Source organism: Corythoichthys intestinalis, chromosome 18, assembly GCF_030265065.1.
Source record: "Corythoichthys intestinalis isolate RoL2023-P3 chromosome 18, ASM3026506v1, whole genome shotgun sequence".
Taxonomy (NCBI): Eukaryota; Metazoa; Chordata; class Actinopteri; order Syngnathiformes; family Syngnathidae; genus Corythoichthys; species Corythoichthys intestinalis.
In genome coordinates this window covers 16,968,049-16,989,362 of record NC_080412.1, presented here as the reverse complement: position 1 = coordinate 16,989,362, position 21,314 = coordinate 16,968,049, and the positions used below count along the sequence as shown (strand labels likewise).

General features: G+C 38.0%; 1 protein-coding gene across 2 annotated transcripts in view; it reads left to right on the top strand.

Annotated features, from left to right (window-relative positions):
• The window catches only part of adora2b (adenosine A2b receptor), a 29,160-nt gene that overhangs the window by 3,533 nt on the left and 4,313 nt on the right, over positions 1-21,314 (top strand). The window lies entirely within an intron of this gene.

Genomic DNA, 21,314 nt, shown 5'->3' with positions numbered 1-21,314 from the left:
CACACTTCTTCAAAATGATATCTCGATTCTTTGCACGAGCGTATAGCTAACCTTTTGGGATTCAAAGTATTACAATATACAATAAACAATATGCAAAAAAGTATTTAGTCAACCACTAATTGTCAAGTTCTCCCACTTGAAAATATTAGAGAGGCCTGTAATTGTCAACATGGGTAAACCTCAACCATGAGAGACAGAATGTGAAAAAAATAAATAAATAAATAAAACAGAAAATCACACCGTTTGATTTTTAAAGAATTTATTTACAAATCATGGTGGAAAATAAGTATTTGGTCAATACCAAAAGTTAATCTCAATACTTTGTTATGTAACCTTTGTTGGCAATAACAGAGGCCAAACATTTTCTGTAACTCTTCACAAGCTTTTCACACACTGTTGCTGGTATTTTGGCCCATTCCTCCATGCAGATCTCCTCTATAGCAGTGATGTTTTGGGGCTGTCGTTGGGCAAAACGGATTTTCAACTCCCTCCACAGTTTTTTTTATGGGGTTGATATCTGGAGACTGGCTAGGCCACTCCAGGACCTTGAAATGCTTCTTATGAAGCCACTCCTTTGTTGCCCTGGCTGTGTGTATGGGACCATTGTTATGCTGAAAGACCCAGCCACGTCTCATCTTCAATGCCCTTGCTGATGGAAGGAGATTTTCACTCAAAATCTCTCGATACATGGCCCCATTCATTCTTTCCTTTACACAGATCAGTTGTCCTGGTCCCTTTGCAGAAAAACAGCCCCAAAGCATGATGTTTCCACCCCCATGCTTCACAGTGGGTATGGTGTTCTTCGGATGCAATTTAGTATTCTTTCTCCTCCAAAAACGAGAACCTGTGTTTCTACCAAAAAGTTCTATTTTGGTTTCATCTGACCATAACACATTCTCCCAGTCCTCTACTGGATCATCCAAATGCTCTCTAGCGAACTGCAGACGGGCCTGGACGTGTACTTTCTTCAGCAGGGGGACACATCTGGCAGTGCAGGATTTGAGTCCCTGGCGGTGCATTGTGTTACTGATAGTAGCCTTAGTTACTGTTGTCCCAGCTCTCTGTAGGTTATTCACTAGGTCCGCATGTGTGGTTCTGGGATTTTTGCTCACCGTTCTTGTTATCATTTTGACGCCACGGGGTGAGATTTTGCATGGAGCCCTAGATCGAGGGACATTATCAGTGGTCTTGTATGTCTTCCATTTTCTAATAATTGCTCCCACAGTTGATTTCTTGACACCGAGCGTTATACCTATTGCAGATTCAGTCTTCCCAGCCTGATGCAGGTCTACAATTTTGTCTCTGGTGTCCTTCGACAGCTTTTCGGTCTTGGCCATAGTGGAGTTTGGAGTGTGAATGACTGAGGTTGTGGACAGGTGTCTTTTATACCGATAATGAGTTAAAACAGGTGCCATTAATACAGGTAACGAGTGGAGCCTCGTTAGACCTTGTTAGAAGAAGTTAGACCTCTTTGACAGCCAGAAATGTTGCTTGTTTGTAGGTGACCAAATACTTATTTTCCACTCTAATTTGGAAATAAATTCTTTAAAAATCAAACAATGTCATTTTCTGTTTTTTCCCCCCACATTCTGTCTCTCATGGTTGAGGTTTACCCATGTTGACAATTACAGGCCTCTAGTCTTTTCAAGTAGGAGAACTTGCACAATTGGTGGTTGACTAAATCCTTACTTGCCCCACTGTATCACCATTTTGATATTTTGTCATACCCCAATTCGTAAGTAGCGGTACAACTGTACAAGAAAGACTGACGGCTATTGACTGCTATCACAAATTTGCCTTCATTAGCTCGTCATAGATGCGTGGATGTACAAGACCTTGTTGAGCAGTTCACGTGCAACAATGCTTGCTGATAATTTCTGCTCCTTTTAAAGCAACGCAATGTTGACTCCGGCCTCCCGTGGGGGTCTTTCACTGAGATGCGCTGTCATTGCCATTAGCCTCAAACATTGGCAAGAAAGGACATTGTTGATGTGTCGGGGAGGAAAGTCATTTCCTGCCAACTAAGCCACTGCGCGGATTTGGAAATTGAACACGATCCGTTCATCTGTTTGACCTTTTATTTGTTTTAATTTCCTATTTGAAAACATGGCTTGTGGGCATCTTGGCTGTGGATGTGCTTTGAGCAGAACATCCACCTTGTTAACTAATTTCAGCATGCCAATGTGTGTATCAGTGCACTCTTGGCCGGAATGGGGGTCGGGGGGATTCTGTCACGATAGTGACATGCCAAGATTTAGTATATTTAGAATTATTTAAAGAAAAAAACTTACTAATATGGGCATGTTCGTCTGTTAGTGGAGGATTCTTTTATAATGTGGTAGCAGTTCATCAGTTCATCACCTCAGAATGTTTTTAATAAAACAGTTGACTCATTGGCAGCCCATGGATGGAGATAAACATCCAGTCGAGTTCAAAAGATTTTTTTTTTTTTTTAACTCATTCACTTCCAAAGCTCACAATAACGATGATCTGACGATATGGCGATACAACGATTATCGATACATTGGTCAGGAAATCATTCTTGGATATTTAACAAACAACAAATAAACAGAAAAACAAGTTTCTGCTGTGAATTGGAATGAGTTTATCACTAGTAGACATCCAATCCATTTGAACTGGGAGGGTGGCAGGGAATGAACATTCGTTCATTCCCTGCCATCCCTCCCACTTCAAACGGATTGAACGTCTATGGCCGTCAGTGGCAGCCAATGCCAGGCAATGAGGTAATTTTGGGCCATTTAAGGTCATTTACCTGTTGATTTTCAGTTACTTCCTGTTGATTTTGGAATATTTTATGACTCACTTTCTGTTTATTTTGGGTTACAGAACAGGAAGTGACCTGGGAATCACCCAAATGAATAGGCAGTGACTTAAACACAACAGGAAATGACCTGTAAATGCCCCAAAATTAACAGCAAGTGACCTGTAAATGCCTGAACATCGGACAGAATGACTGTGAATGCTCGGGTTTCGAATAAACGAATGTTCCCAGTCGAAATGGATTGGGCGTCGAGCACCATCAATGCAGCCTTAGTGTTAACTGAGACACTATTATGGTGGTAGATTTTGTTTGCAACTTTTTGGTTCCTTTTCAACTATCAACTAAAATCAACTATTTGCCAACATGAGTTCATTAACTATAAAACAATGTTAACCCAACCATCGCCTGACATACTATAGAACAACGTTGTTTCAACGTCACTTGACGTCGAAAATTTTTGATTTTGAATTTTGAAATTTTGATGGAAAATTAACGTTTTTCAATGACGGTTTGCTATCTGGGTATTATGGTAGAAGATTTTGGTAGCAACTTGTTGGTTCCTTTTTATTTTATTTTATTTTTTTATACATTGACACCTTTTTAAAACGATATCTCGATTCTTGGCAGGAGCATATCGATAAACTTTTGGGATACAAATTATCACGATATATCACCATTTCGATATTTTGTCACACCCTTAGCGGTCAATGGAAGCCAATGAGTTAATAGCAGAAATTGCATTTATATTTTCAATCAATAATTCATTCAGCCCATATTTCTGGATTCTTTTTTATGTACCTATTCAAAACAATTGCAACTAAATACCATATAGTGGGGTAAATAAGTATTTAGTCAACCACCAAAGTTCTCTTACTTGAAAAGATTAGAGAGGCCTGTAATTGTCAACATGGGTAAACCTCAACCATGAGAGACAGAATGTGGGGGAAAAAAACAGAAAATCACATTGTTTGATTTTTAAAGAATTTATTTCCAAATTAGAGTGGAAAATATGTATTTGGTCACCGACAAACAAGCAAGATTTCTGGCTGTCAAAGAGGTCTAACTTCTTCTAACAAGGTCTAACGAGGCTCCACTCGTCACCTGTATTAATGGCACCTGTTTTAACTCATTATCGGTATAAAAGACGCCTGTCCACAACCTCAGTCTGTCACACTCCAAACTCCACTATGGCCAAGACCAAAGAGCTGTCGAAGGACACAAGAGACAAAATTGTAGACCTACATCAGGCTGGGAAGACTGAATCTGCAATAGGTATAACGCTTGGTGTCAAGAAATCAACTGTGGGAGCAATTATTAGAAAATGGAAGACATACAAGACCACTGATAATCTCCCTCGATCTGGGGCTCCATGCAAGATCTCACCCAGTGGCATCAAAACAAGAACGGTGAGCAAAAATCCCAGAACCACACAGTGGGCCTAGTGAATGACCTACAGAGAGCTGGGACCACAGTAACAAAGGCTACTATCAGTAACACAATGCGCCGCCAGGGACTCAAATCCTGCACTGCCAGATGTGTCCCCCTGCTGAAGCCAGTACACGTCCAGGTCCGTCTGCGGTTCGCTAGGGAGCATTTGGATGATCCAAAAGAGGACTGGGAGAATGTGTTATGGTCAGATGAAACCAAAATAGAACTTTTTGGTAGAAACACAGGTTCTCGTGTTTGGAGGAGAAAGAATACCGAATTGCATCCGAGGAACACCATACCCACTGTGAAGCATGTCCCCGTCTGTGGAACGCCCTCCCAGACCACCTCAGAGCCCCGCAGACGGCGGATGCATTTAAAAAAGGACTAAAAACTCACCTTTTTTAAAAAAGCTTATTCTAGCTAATTTTATTTGACTGTCTTACTTTTATCTGATTGGTATCTGATTTTATCTGTGCTTGTGTCTGTTTTTCTTTTACTCTTTTATTCTTAGTCTTTTTATTTATTTTATTTATTATTATTCTTTTTTGGCAATGTGCACTTTGAGATTTGTTTTTCAAATGTAAAGTGCGTTATAAATAAAATTCATCATTATTATTATTATTATTATTATTATCATGCTTTGGGGCTGTTTTTCTGCAAAGGGACAAAGGACGACTGATCTGTGTAAAGGAAAGAATGAACGGGGCCATGTATCGAGAGATTTTGAGTGAAAATCTCCTTCCATCGGAAAGAGCATTAAAGATGAGACGTGGCTGGGTCTTTCGGCATGACAATGATCCCAAACACACAGCCAGGGCAACAAAGGAGTGGCTTCGTAAGAAGCATTTCAAGGTCCTGGAGTGGCCTAGCCAGTCTCCAGATCTCAACCCCATAGAAAATCTGTGGAGGGAGTTGAAAGTCCGTGTTGCCCAACGACAGCCCCAAAACATCACTGCTCTAGAGGAGATCTGCATGGAGGAATGGGTCAAAATACCAGCAACAGTGTGTGAATAGCTTGTGAAAAGTTACAGAAAACGTTTGGCCTCCGTTATTGCCAACAAAGGGTACATAACAAAGTATTGAGATGAACTGTTGGTATTGACCAAATACTTATTTTCCACCATGATTTGCAAATAAATTCTAAATCAAACAATGTGATTTTCTGGGGTTTTTTCCACATTCTGTCTCTCATGGTTGAGGTTTACCCATGTTGACAATTACAGGCCTCTCTAATATTTTCAAGTGGGAGAACTTGCACAATTAGTGTTTCACTAAATACTTATTTGCCCCACTGTATACCATATATGTTTGAGAGTAGCCTTGCAAGCCAACATGACTTGCCATCATGTATCTTGTTCATGGCAAAAGTTAGGCTTGCTTGCCAGACTAGGTTGACAGTGCAGCTGTTTTAAACCCAACATCATCCACGAGTATCACTAGCCTTCTCTGATATAGAATGCACAACGCAGTCTGCCTCCTGGTCCAATACGTGTTTGAAAGGCTAAACCAACACTACAATAAGACAAAATACCGACAAGGTCTTGTTGTACGTGATGCAAAACGGGAAAGACGGCCCCCCAAGGAAAGCATCCAGTGTGCGTGTCGCCCTTCCCAGGAGGCTTAAAACATCTGGCCAGGCTGTTCGCTTCCACTCTTTACCATCTGTAAAAACACTTTAAAAGAGTGAATCCTGGCCCCAAATAGTTGCAGACTCCATGCACACAAACACGCACAGAAAGTAAACTGGAATGTATGCAAGACACATCCAGGGGTTGGAGAAAATAATTGAAACACCTTAAAAAAATCTACAAAAAACTAATTCATATGGTGTAGGTCCACCTTTGCAGCAATTACAGCCTCAATTCTCTGAGGTATTGATTCATACAACTTGTGAATAGTTTCCAAAGGAATTTCAAGCCATTCTTCAGTTAGAATACCTTTGAACTCTTTTGGAGACGATGGCAGCGGAAATTAAGTGTGTGACAAAATATCGAAATGGTGATATATCGTGATACTTTCTATCCCAAAAGGTTATCGATATGTTCCTGCCAAGAATCGAGATTTCGTTTTAAAAAGGTGTCAATGTCTAAAAAAAATAAATAAATAAAATAAAAAGGAACCAACAAGTTGCTACCAAAATCTTCTACCGTAATACCCAAATAGCAAACCGAATTTGAAAAACGTTGATTTTCCATCAAAATCATGGGTATGGTTGACATCAAAATTTTCGACGTCAAGTGACGTTGAAACAACGTTGTTCTATAGTATGTCAGGCGATGGTTGGGTTAACATTGTTTTATAGTTAATGAACTCATGTTGGCAAATAGTTGATTTGTGATTGACCGGGAAATATAATTGAAAAGTCATTGAATTATGGATGAGCGGGCGTTTTGGTCGAAAACATAACACTGATTCAGCGCTGTTCCAATATTATTATTAATCGAAATAAAGTTTAGGTTTTGTAAGGATTTTAACGTTGAAACATTAATTGAGGGTGCAAAAGTGACGTTGATTCAACGATATATAAGATCACCAGCGGAATGTTGATCCAACATCTTTTCAACATCGGTCTGATATCTGGGTAATGGCGGAAAACACAGACAAGACTGAAAAAGCAGTTTCTGCTCTTACACACCTCTTTAAAATAAACTGCTGTATTTTAAGCCAAAAGAACTGTTGTGTTTAATAGAACAATATGTCCATATGCCGCCATAGCAGATTCATGGCATACTAAGCCTCCGAACTATTTTTAATTTGTCCGTTTTACCTTGAAAACCCCCGTTTACAGACGTCGCACAACCGCTTTTGTTTCAACCTAGCCATTAAAAGAAGGTAAGTAATTATATTTATTATTCAAAATGTCCGTCATTTTTAGCTCAGAATCATTAATTGATGTCTAATATTTAGTAAAAAAAAAAAAAAAGACTTTAAAAAATTATTCACTCGCATATTTTAAACTTTTAAACAAATTACGTCACAATGAAAAAATTGGCGTCTGTAAAAAAGTCACGGATATGTACCTCATAAGTATCACTTATTTATATTTTTTTTGTTAGTCACATTTTTCCCGATATGTTAGATGATAAATAATCGATCCAAAAAAAGAACAATTGAAAAATAGTGTTTAAAAGGGTAACTATATGAAAAAGAACATCTCACCCACTCCTTGTTGTCTGCGATTTCTGCATCGCAACCCTTGTTATATCACCATGTTTCAGCCATAAAATCCTCCCAAAATCCGGCTGTGGCCATTCACAGCTGTGTCTTGACACTCGGTGATACATGCTACATGAAGTTTTTGGATCGAAACAAGGAAAGTACGCGATAACATCTCGTTAAAATCGTGGCGTCTTTAATTCTGCTCTCGCGTGCTCTCGCCTCCAGTTAGGATTTTGCTGTTTAATTTTTTTTTTTTCTTTTTAAATGCCCTCCTGTCTATTTTTGTCTATTTTTCTTCCCCCAGAAAATTGAAATTTTAAGCTTTCCAATGATGTATCACACATGCATATAGGACAATTTTGAAATTTTGCCAAATTGAGGGTCTCAGAGCGGAACTTCAAGTCACCTTAGTGTTTTCCGCCTAAGGCTGCATTAACGGTGCTCGACGCCCAATCCATTTAGACTGTGAACGTTCGTTTATTCGAAACCAGAGCATTCACTGTCATTCTGCCTGATTTTCAGGACATTCGTTCATTCGCTGCCATCCCTCCCACTTCAAACGGATTGAACGTTTACTAGTGATAAACTCATTCCAATGCACAGCAGAAGCTTGTTTTTCTGTTTATTAGTTGATTGTAGAATATCCTACAATGATTTTCTGACCAATGTATTGATAATCGTTGTATCGCCATATTGTCAGATCATCGTTATTGTGAGCTTTGTATCGGAAATCATATCGTATCGAGAGGTACCAAGAGGTTCCCACTCCTAGTGGAACTCGAGGTCTTAAATGAATCTATAAAACTGACCATAAATGCTCCATAATGTTAAGGTCTGAGAGTTGTGTGAATTGCCATACGAGATGCTCTTTATGTTCAATGATTATGATGCCAAAATGTTTGGTGTTTCCATTATTTTGTCTAACCCCTGTCAGAATAACAGTGTCATTCTGTAATTTGAGCTACCCTGATCTTATTAGCGGCCATGTGGTCAGGGTGGGAGGCCTTTTAGAGCCCACTATCATCATGCCATAGCTTTTACATGCAGGAAGTGTGTCTGTTGTTGTTCTGAGGGTTACAGAGGATTGGAAAAATTCCAGAAAATTTCTGTTCAAATTATTTTTTATTTTTATTTTTTTTTAATTGACCTTATCTACCTTTAGAACAGGGGTCGGGAACCTTTTTGGCTGAGAGAGAGCCATGAACACAACGTATGTTTAAATGTAATTCCGTGAGAGCTATACAATATGTTTAAAACTAACAATAAAAGTAATGTGTGCATTTTATGTAATTTTAACACTTTTAAAGTACAATAAGTCTTTTTAATAACATTGTTATACTGTTGCTAATCAATGATGAGTATTTCTTACCATTAATGCGACTTCTGGAGCTGCATGGTTTTGCTCATGGCTTTGTAGTCTGGTTGATAATTGGTGAGGTTAAGCTTCATGCAGGCGTTGCGAAACTTAGGATGCGTCTTTTCATGTTCCCAAATAAGTGCCACGAAAGCTCGGTTATCCCCCACCATCCGCTAGAGGAGTTCGATTATTACATGCATCGCGATTCGCCACGTGACGATTCGATTACGATTCATAAAGGTTCAAAAACGATGATTTTCACTCATAATTTTATGACAGCCGCTCATAGCGGAACGAAATTCAAGACATATCTGCCACCCTGACACCGTTAACTGACGCACGCACAACGTTATGATGGATGCTCCCAGTTACTGGGAGAGAGATTTATTTGCCTGGTGCACCAGACTCACCGCTGTTCCAGCTATTGAGTCTGGCCACCATTCAGCGGATACAATTTCCAGGGCGGAGCAAGCCACAGCAAACAGACAGCGGAGTGGACCAATCAGCGATGGGCAGACGTGACGTTAGTAAAATGACGAGGGCAGGACGAGGGACTTGCGCGCGGAAGTAAACATAAGAGGAGAGCGGAGTTTATTCAACATAGCTAGCGCGAGACAGACTGTTGTCAATGACTCGTGTCGATGTGTTTTTGGTAATTTAAAACTGATTTTACCGTGGACTGGTACATATTCTCGGTTCTCCTGTTCACCATCTGTGTTGTTGTGGAGACGACTTCCGACGCGCAAGAGTGACGTTGCTCGTTAAGAACACGTCACGCAAATAAACGAATCTGATTTGTCGATTGATTTTGTACCTGCTCGAGAGGCCGTTAATGGGCTGGTTCCCAGACTTTTCTCTCAGTGTTTGAAAAATAAAGGGAGAACAGTCTGCCCGTGCCAGGCAAGAGATTTACTCCTTTTTAAAAGACTGGGAAATAAATTTGTGTATGAGAAAGGCAGGTACAGAAGCGCGACCCAGCGGTCGCACTTTTGTGCACAAGTTATTTTTTAGAGCGAGAGGGGAAGAGAGCATATGCGGATTTTAAGGGGAGGGCAGGCCCCCCTGGTGGCCGAAAAGTGTCATTGCTTGAAATTGACTTTCCTATTTACATAAAAGTTGTAAAGCAATAAAACTGCAACACAAATGAATGAAATGGAAAAAAAAAAAAATTTATAATGGGTCAAAATGATTTTTTTCGGACAGATCATGTGACTAGCACCTTAAATGGCCATTTGCTTTGCATATAATTTTCCACAAAAAAAAAAAAAAAAAAAAAGGTAGGGCAATTTTATTTTTCAAATGATTTTTTTCTTTGATTGAAAATATTGTTTTTTGATTGAAGCAACTTTTTTGGAATTGAATGATTTAGAAACAAATGTCCTACCGATAATATGGCCCAAACACAAAAAGGACTGCTTCAATCAAACTTTTTCAATGAAAAATTAAGTGTTCAAATGCAAATTTTTCAATCTCAAATATTTTTTCGCATTCAAAAACATTTTCTATGATTCAATTTTTTCTTTTTTTGATTGAAGTGATTTTTCTTCTTGAAAATATATTTTTTTGAAGCAACTTATTTTTTGATTGAATAATAAAGACAAAAACATCCTAGCCAAAATGTGGCCCAAACGCATACAAACATTACTTCAAACAAAAAAGTTGCTTCAATAAAAAAAAAAAAAAAATCCCAAAGAAAGATTAAAAAAAAAATTGCTGTCACATGCATTTTTTTGAGTTTCAAATTTACTTTTGCATTCAAACACTTTTTTTTTTTTTTTTTTTAATTGAAGTGACTTTTTTTTTTAATTGAAAATATATATTGTTTTTATTGAAGCAACTTTTTTGGGGGATTGAATAATAAAGACACAAATCTACCTCCATATGGTTCCGCCCAGGGGATACAATTTTTGACTAGGGTAACGAGTATGTGTGAGGCGGTGTTGTTTTTTATGTGCTCAGCAATAAACGCCACAAGTTAAAAGTGATCAAGAGCAGTTGTGATTTCCACCTGTCACTCCAAAAGTTACACAAGGGAGGTAACGCTGTGAAAACAAAGTATATTGGTTAAAAGAGTCTTATTTCTAAAGACACTTTATGTCCAGAAAATGTGAAATTCATTCTACCAGTGTAAATTTTATTGTATTGTTGAGAGAAATAAGTGCTACCTTTAAAATGGTTCATGTTTTTGCACTTTTTGTTAAAAAAATAAACAAATAAATAAAAAAGCAGCTTAAGGGCAGCTTTTTGTTGTATGTGCATGTTTCCATCGTTCCTGTTGAATCATAAGGATATTTTAAATAAATAATGGACATAAATTTGTTTGGCTACTTTATTAATCAGTAATGTACGATGCATCGATAATCGTGAAAATCGTGATAACCACGTCAAAACCGTGATCATCGTTCAAAAATCGAATCGTAGCACCCTGAATCGTAATCGAATCGAATCGTGGGGTGCCTAAGATGGCACACCCCTACCATCCACGGACCACCATCAGTGCACACCGAAATAAGTTTATCCATCGGTAGATTTTTTTTCTTTAGTGAACTCAGTGAAGGACTTCAATAAATCCTTTCCTCTTGTTGTCCCTTTCAGTCAAAACCTTGCAATCACGATTAACTGGGATAAATTGCTTACGTCTGTTGACTCGTCCAAAGCGAGAGAAAAAACGGTGCCACATTTATGTCCTTCGCTTGCGTTGCTTCAATTTGATTTGACATCACGATGGGACGATCGTGAACAGTTCTTGCCGACAGAGGCAAGTCGTCAAAAACTTCACAAAGGCAAATTCCTCTGTCCATTCCTGCTGAAAAGTACGATACTTGTCTTTTTTCCTTTTTGCCATCTTCTCAAAAGGGTTTGTAAAATTAGCTGACAACGCGGAAAATGAAACAAAAACCGAGGGTTTGCTTAACGCTCATCGGCCGCTATTTTTGACAGCTAAATACGGCAACCCCACCTGAATAGTGTCTCTGCCTCATCTTCGTTGCCTGTACGATTGATAGATAGATAAATTGATATAGACACAATGACATGTTTGCCACTTTCCCACTAAAATTACTGCGAACCGGGTTTCTAGTCGCCGGTGACCATCGCCGTTTCGCGCAATGCGGAAAGCAGTATAGCGAATAGGAGTGGGAACCTCTTGGTACCTCACGATACGATACGATTAGGGATACAAAGCTCACGATAACGATGATCTGACGATACAGCAATATGATTTTTGATACATTGGTCAGGATATCATTAGACTAGGATAGTCTACAGAAAACTAATAAACAGAAAAACAAGCTTCTGCTGAGAATTGGAATGACTTTTATCACGAGTAGACGTCCAATCCATTTGAACTTCAAACGGATTGAACGTCCATGGCTATCAGTGGTATTTTGGGGTATTTTATGGGCACCTGTAAATGCCCTAAAATGAAAAGCAAGTGACCTCTAAATGCCCCAAAAATCGGACCGAATGACTGTGAATGCTCCGGTTTCGAATGAACGAACGTTACCAGTAAATGGATTGGGCGTCGATCACCGTCTTTTTTTTATTTTTTAATTGACACCTTTTTATAACGATATTTCGATTCTTGACAGGAGCATATTGATAACCTTTTGGGATACAAAGTATCACGATATATCACAATTTCGATATTTTGTCGCACCCCTAATAACTAGGGCTGTCAAACAATTAAAATTTTTAATCGACTTAATTACAGCTTAAAAATTAATTAATCGTAATTAATCGCAATTCACACCATCTATAAAATATGCCATATTTTTCTGTAAATTATTGTTGGAATGGAAAGAGAAGACACAAGACGGATATATACATTCAACATACGGTACATAAGTACTGACCCTTGTGAGGAATAAGCGGCATGGAAGATGAATGAATGAATAACAATAAATCAACAAGATGGCATTAACATTAACATTCTGTTAAAGCGATCCATGGATAGAAAGACTTGTAGTTCTTAAAAGATAAATGTTAGCACAAGTTATAGAAATTTTATATTAAAACCCGTTAGTTTTTGTTTTCAATAAAATTTGTAAAATTTTCAATCAAAAAATAAACTAGTAGCTCACCATTGTTGATGTCAATAATTACACAATTCTCATGGTGCTGAAACACATAAAATCAGTCGCACACAAGCGCCAGCAGAGGGCGACAAAACACCAAAAAACACAAGTAACAGGTGGACATTACACTGTCCTGTCATTTTAATCTGTTTGAGCAGGGCATGTGCGTTAAATGCGTCAAATATTTAGTTTAAAAAATTCATTATCGCCCGTTAACGCGATAATTTTGACAGCCCTACTAATAACGAAACTTTTTTTGGTTTTTAAATAATTAAAGAATTGTCGTCAAAAGAGACAAGCCATAGGTTATAGACCCCTGCTTTAGAAGCTGCTTTTGTAGTGCTGCAGTAGTGCCAAGCGATATGACGATGTACTGTATATCGCAAAAGCAATAGTGAATTATGTCATCTTAAATTCCTTATGTTGTCACTATAATGACTTTGACCATTGATGGCAATAGACGTCCAATCCATTTTTACTGGGAGGGCTGGCAGCAATCATTGGATCTATTAAGTTGAATCCTTTATAAGGCACGTAATGAACTCACTGGCTGCCATTGATTATCTTTTTTGTCATTAATCATTATTTCTTATACATTTTTTTTATGAAATAATAAATTATATATTGATTAAATAAAAACAAACTTTAAAACGAATAAAAAAGAAATACACTGTTTATACAATAAAGCTAACAATAATAAACATTATATAATAATAAGCATTTTAAATAATGCCAAATAATTGCAGTTTTATCCTCAAATATTTAAAAATCAAATAAATTAAACAAAAGCGTTTCAGGGATTTTTAATCATTTTTTGTTTTCTTATTTCAAAATTTCATTTTTTAAATAAATAATTTTTAATAAATAAGAGCATATTTAATATTAACTCATTGCCTGCCATTGACCAAGATAAATGTCAAATTCATTTAAACTTGGAGTACTGGCTATGTTTCAGTGCCATGAAATCATATTTGGAAGGAGCTTGTTATCCATAATGAGAGTTTATGGCTTATTTATTGTATAATTTGTCTTGGAAGACCACATCATTTCCTACTCTTGAATCTTTGCTCTGGCTGACCTACGTCCAAACACGCAAGTTGCTTCCTGACAGCACTGATGAAACCAAACACACCTCCTGTACTAGGATGTACACAGAGATGACAATCTAGTTTACTTTTCCTCCCTGCTTGATTCTAGATTACAACTGAAGCATGAATGCTGTACAAATTATCTACAACGTATGTGGTGGCTTGATCATAATCAACCAGCAGTAAGAGTGTAAGATCAGTTGAAGATTAAGGTGCAAGGTTGGAAAATTTCTGGAAAGTTTCCAGTATGTTTCGAGAGGAAGTGAAATTGAGATGTTTGTAAAATGTTCCAACTTTGAAGCGTGATGAGAAATCAGGGATATTTACTGAGGTTAATTCTATGGAAAGGTACCATGTTCAAGCAGAAATATGAACATTTTGTCTAGTCATAAGCAGACATCACTTATTTTCTCACCCAGCGAGACGTCCAATCCATTTTGACAAAAGTTCAGTTTTATTTATCTTCCTAACTTAGTTTTTGCAGCTACGGCAAGTGAAACAAAATCAAGATTTGTGTGAGCCTGGCGGAGCTTTATGGCCTAAGGCTGGGGAAGCACATTTTGTTTTAGCAAAGGAGGCCGTAGAAAGAGGGAAAAAAAGCAGAAGAAGAAAGTGTTGCAAAGATAGATGCCGGCAAGCTGTCGTCAGACTCGTCACGCCACCGCTAATCTGGTCACCAATGCCACTGGCGTGGGGGTGGGGTTGCTACAAGCTTGACCTAGCAAAGCAGAAGATGGAAACGAACAGGTGGATGGAAGCTTCTGAAGTCAGTGTGGTGTATAATTCATGACCGCCCCCAGGGTCCACACACTTTTGTGGCTTGAGGTGAAGTGGGGGTGGGTCTTCTGAGTCCCAACTGGGCTTATTAACAGCTATGAGGAAAAAGACAAGGGGCTAATAATTGACAGCCTTACTAAAAGCCAAACTTCCTGCCAGTGGCTTCACATTTTTTCACACCTTTTCTATATCTGATGTTTGTTAGAGCCGTAACGACACATACAGTACTGTCACGTAGGGGACGGAGGAACCAGTTGCGTATCACAGACACAGGACTTCACTGATGTTGACAGGCTAAGGAGACAATCAGGTCAAGCAGTAATGGCTAGTTGGCATGCTAGCGTATGCTGGATCGCTGACGACCTGACGCCGAATGCTATGTGTTTGTGCCTTATATACTGTTCTCAGTTGTTCTTTGTGACATATTAAAGAGTACACAGTCTTTGTGATGGAAGCTTTGTGATGCATGAGTGTGATGCAATATGCTGCCAATATGCTGGTACATTGGTACATGACACAGTACAGGACATAAGTCTGTAGAAATGATATTTAGAAAATGATGCGGTCTCATGTAACTGTCTGCTTTTATTTATATTAGTCGGTTAACTTGGTCTTTGAGGGTTATTAACAATAATTTTATTTACAGCTATACAACTCACTCATATATCTCGTGTCCCTTTTTGCTATTATCACAGCACATTGTGTGTTTATACTACATGTACATATTCAAAGAAACCCAATGCTCAAATCCAATGACACGTTCTGTAAATGTGTCATATGTGACAAATCATTTACATTATTATTGTTGAAGAATATACGTGAACGTTTGACCCTCCGAACAGTAGACTGGACTTATTAATGAACGAGTTTTTTTTTCCAATTCAGGTGATTAAAAAAAAAAAAAAAAATGCCGAAAAGGCAATCTTGCAACCAGTCACTCAATAGATTACTCCATGAGAAGGACTTTGTTTCTAGGTGAAGTTGTTCATTAGTATGTTGGGGCTAACAGCACAAATAGGGAGTAGAAGATATTTAACAGTTTTGCACTAGTTACAATTGTTCAACATTTAACATTTTTAATCGTTTGTAAGGTACAGTAAGTGACTATTTTTCGTCATTTAATTTAAAAAAAAAAAAAAAAAAAAAAAACATGCCCTAAAAAGTGATGTCCACATACTTCACGCCTGATCATATATATATATATGTTAGGGCTGTCAAAATTATCGCGTTAACGGGCGGTAATTAATTTTTTAAATTAATCCCGTTACAATATTTGACGCAATTAACGCACAAATGCCCCGCTCAAACAGATTAAAATGAGAGCACAGTGAAAGGTGTTCTTGTTGTGTTTTTCGGAAATTTGCCACCCTCTGCTGGCGCTTGGGTGCGGCTGATTTTATAGGCTTCAGCACCCATGAGAATTGTGTAAGTAATTATTGACATCAACAATGGTGGGCTACTAGTTTATTTTTTGATTGTAAATTTTACAAATTTTATTAAAACGAAAACATGAAGAGGGGTTTTAATATAAAATTTCTATAACTTGTACTAATATTTATCTTTTAAGAACTACAAGACTTTCTATCCATGGATCGCTTTAACAGAATGTTAATAATGTTAATGCCATCTTGTTGATTTATTGTAATAATAAAGAAATACAGTACTTATGTACCGCATGTTGAATGTATATATCCATCTTGTGTCTTATCTTTCCATTCCAACAATAATTTACAGAAAAATATGGCATATTTTATAGATGGTTTGAACTGCGATTAATTACGATTAATTAATTTTTAAGCAGTAATTAACTCGATTAAAAATTTTAATTGTTTGACACCCCTAATAGATATATATATATATATATATATATATATATATATACTGTAAACTATAAATGAATAAAAATACAAATAAAATAAAATAAAATTAAGAAAACAGAAATATACTGTGGTTATTAGAGGTGTGAATCTTGGGGAATATCAGATGGCTAAAGTTACCTAGCCTGGAACTCCAGACTCACTGCTATAGGGTCTGGCGACTGTTCAGCAGATCAAATTCCCAGGGCGGAGCAAGCCACAGCAAACAGAGAGGGGAGTGGACCAATGAGCGATTGGCGGATGCGATGTTGGTAAAGCGACAAGAAACTCTAGCGCGAGGACGTGAACATACGAGGAGAGCAGAGAACGGAGAAGTTTATTCAACATGGCTATCGCGAGACAGACTTGTTTTTTTTAGCAACTCAATGTGTTTTTGGCCATTTAATACTGAATTTACCACAGATAGCAATATGTTCTCGGCTCTCCCGTTCGCCATCTTTGTTGTTGTGGAGACGACTTCCGACGCACAAGAGTGACGTTACTCATTAAGAACACGTCACACAAATAAACGAATCTAATGATTTCGTTCGGGCACGAGAGGCCAATAAGGAGCCGGGTCCCAGACTCTGTAGCTGGAACAGCGGGGAGTCTGGAGTTCCGGGCTAAAATTTACCCAGCTGTGCAGCGACAATCATATTAGTAGCATTGTCTGTAACAACTAAAACGTCTTTTTTTGGATGTTCCACTCATTTACAGCACCGCTTAGTATCTAAGCTATGTTAGCACCCGTGTGTTTTTTATGCATTGCACGTAACGACGAGTCGGTCTACATTCGACAGCAATAGCATGATTTCTACCTTTGTCTGCATGTAGAGAGCCGGTGTGCTGTGTCAGTGAAATAGCGTCGGGATGGGATGACGTACCTCGGCTCTATTGCTTTCAACATTATTCGAAATCCCTATTTTCCTGAAGATTTTCTAGTGGAATCCAAAATAATTCCACACGTCTGCTTTTAAATTTTTGGGAGCAGGTCTGATCTCACCGAGAAGTTGGTTAGTTAGGTCAGCCATGCATATTGTTGTGATTTTGTATCTAGGAAGCGTGAGTTGTGGATGTTTACTCTTGGTCCGTTCCCCATAGCGTCCAGAAGACCGCGCTGCGTTTTAGGGGCCGTTTACATGGTGACTTTCAGAGAATACGAAAAATGTCACATTTGCATTTGCCTCTCCATTTGAAAAATGTAGCGATTCCGCATGAAAACGATGTAGTATTCATGCCAGGCCCTAGGGGGCAGTGCAGATTTACTGGGCGACAGAGAATGATGCACTTTGACCCCACCAAGCTCCCTCAGCCCGGAAAAAAAATATGCCCGCCCACTCGATGCAATGACATTTTTCTTTTGCTCAAAAAGTCACAACAATTGAAACGTTCAACATATTTAATTTAAAAATATTATTGAAACAGTAAATTAAAGCCGACATTCCGCCATATTTGCTGTTTTCAATGTTTAGTAGCACCACTGCGCACGCCAAATGTGACGTGTATGATTGCTGATGTTAACGACGCGGTCTCGCGCTGCAGGAGCCTTTGATATGCCTGCCGGGGAAGCCCCCCTCAAACCCCCGCAATCGGATTCTTCCACTTTGGAGGCAGGATTCAGAATTTTCCGTCTTCGCCGACACCATATGCACGCAAGGCGAGTCCGTAAAGGGGCAGTTTACATGGCGACTCTGCGACACAAAGACGCAATGACTGAGTTGCGGACTCGCCTCGCGTGCATATGGTGTCGGCGAAGGCGAAGACGAAAAATTCTGAATCCTACCTCCAAAGTGGAAGAATCCGATTGCGGGGGGTTGAGGGGGGTTTCCTCGGCATGCATATCAAAGGCTCCTGCGGCGCGAGACCGCATCGTTAACGTCAGCACTCGTACACGTCACATTGGGCGTGCGCAGCGGTGCTACTAAACATTAAAAACAGCAAATATGGCAGAATGTCGGCTTTAATTTACAGTTTAATAATATTTTTAAATTAAATATGTTGAACGTTTAAATTTTTGTGCCTTTTTGAACAAAAGAAAAATGAAATTGCTTCGATTGGGCGGGCATTTTTTTTTCCGGGCTGAGGGAGCTTGGTGGGGTCAAAGTGCACCATTCTCTCGCCCAGTAAATCTGCACTGCCCCCTAGGGCCTGGCATGAATACTACATCGTTTTCATGCGGAATCGTGACATTGTTCAAATGGAGACGCAAATGCAAATTTGACATTTTTCGTGTTCTTGGAGAGTCACCATTTAAACGGCCCCTAAGAATCGGTAATTTCACACACCTTTACTGGTAATGGCCCCAAATAATATTCTACAAAACGTTTTTTGTTAAATTTTATTGGATTTAACTAATTGCTGGCTAATGAGAAGGCTAGACGTCCAGTTCATTTAACAACTGGGAGGACTGTGTGTGAATGTTCATGTTTGAATGGGAGCCAAGGAGTTCCCCTAAAAAGGGTTCAACCTTTTTGGACTTTCCTCTGTCTTTTGTTCTCATTGCCTCCTTTTGAAAAAGTAGATGTGAGGGGGAAATTGAATCAAACTTTTGGTGCCCTACTGGCAAGTAGTGTTAACGTTCAAAACTGGTCTTGGACCCAAGATGACATTTTGAAGGTCTTGCTCATAGATAGTGTGGGAAGCTGAGGAGAATTTAGTGCTACGTGTGTGTCAACATGTGTGTGTCTCATCAAGCATGGGCTAGCCTGACGTCACGTCAGGAAACCACCAGCGGGCTTCAGAGGATGTCGCCGAGCGGGACTCGTCATTTGTCCTTTGAGCTCCTGCTGAGCGCGAATAATCTGCTTAATTAGACTTTTGTTTCCAAACACGAGGAGCCTTGCTTCTTGGTGGCATGAATTTAAACACAACAGATTGGATTGAATTAATATTAAAAAAACTGCACAACTTAAAAGCGCATAAAGAAATTTTAATTGGATTTAGTCATTAACCCTTTGTAGGGCACTTGTTTAAATCATCCAATACATTTTTGTATGGGCGGAATGTTCATTACCTATTCCATTCTAGCACCGTCAATAACTGAAAAATGAGCATTCACTGCCAGTCCTGCCAGCTTAAATGAGTTGGACGTCCATTCCTGTCAATTGTAGCCAATGAGTTATTCTTAAATATTCTCTTATTTAAAAAATAGATTAAAAAACAAAAAAAAAAAACAAAAAAAAAAAAAAACGGAAAAACATTCAATATTGTCTTTATTTTTTAATACAAAATATACAAATTCCTTTATTTATTTAAAATGTTTATTCATTTTAAAATTAAAAACCAAAAGGGGTATTTTTTTTAATTGAAAGCTTTTTTTATTTGTTTTAGTTTAGGTTTAACATTTTACTGAAGCTATCGAATATTTTAGTAGTCGATTAATCGATGAACTAGTTAGTTTGAATAATCGAGTACTCGGATAACTAACATAGAAAATTAAAATACCTGGGCTGAGCCTCAAACAGTATAAAAAATAAATGAGGATCAAAGTGCAACAAAATAACAATTGGCTAACCTACATAGCAAAAGTCCGCTTGCTTAAATGCTATATAATGCTTTTTTTTTTTTTTTTTTAAACAATGCTCTTAACAAATGGTTCAAACACATCTTCCCACAAAAAAAACGGCTAAATATACAAAAAACTCAATTACAAATACATTAAAAAAAAAATACATTAGCTCAAACAAAAACTTACAACCTTATGTTGGTGTTAACAGGGAGCAGCTGGATTCAGCCATGTGAAATGAGTTGTGCTATTCACTGTCATCACCAGAGGCCAGTGTATCCACCCAAATTAATAAAATTACATGTAAACACTTTCAAAACGAACCATTACAATGCCACTTTAATTAAAAGAATACTCGAAGCAGCAAAATTTAATGTATTGGGCCGAATATAAGACGGTGTTTTTGCATTGAAATAACACTGAAAAAGAGGGGGTCGTCTTATATTCGCGGTCTAGACATTATATCCATTCACGACACTAGATGGCGCCAGATATCATTGAAGCAATGTTCTGTCATGACAGATCTCAGCTGTTCTCCCCATTCACGACGCTAGATGGCGCAAGATATCATTGAAGCGATGCTCTGTCATGACAGATCTCAGCTACTCTTTTTAGTTTAACCAGTTTGCATTATTTTATTGCAGTGTTTTTCCTTATTCAGATTTGTTTCAAGACTACAGTTACAGTTAGACTTCACTTGATGGTTAATGCAGTTACTGCAATTTTGTTGTTTTATCACAATAGATTGGTTTATTTACATTTCAAAAACCAGAAGCCATTTATTTACGAATGTGATTGCACTTTAGTTTACATATTTAAATGTTCCGATATTAAGATTTGAATGAGGCAAAATAACATGTTTTTTCTCTCAAATATATTGTTATAATCATTTCATTTCTTTCGGATGTACTGTAATTATTTTCTGTATAAAAATTAATTTGGTGTTCTAAAAGTCTTTTTTCAAACTTGAGTCTTGAAGAAGAGGGGGTCGTCTTATAATCAGGGCTGTCTTATATTCGGGCCAATATGGTTATTGAATCTTTTTTCTAATCGAATTACTCGAGTTAATCGATTAATCGTTGCAGTACTACATTTTACCAAATAAAATTTCATTCACTGATAAAAATATATTTTAAAATGATTACTGGTAATAATAATAAGATATATACAGTAAATATGGCATCAACATATAAGATCACATTTTGGGTCTTACTAACTCCATACTTGTAGAGCAAATGTTAACAAAATTAATTAGTTAATTAAAGAAAAAAAAGTCACTTGCTCTA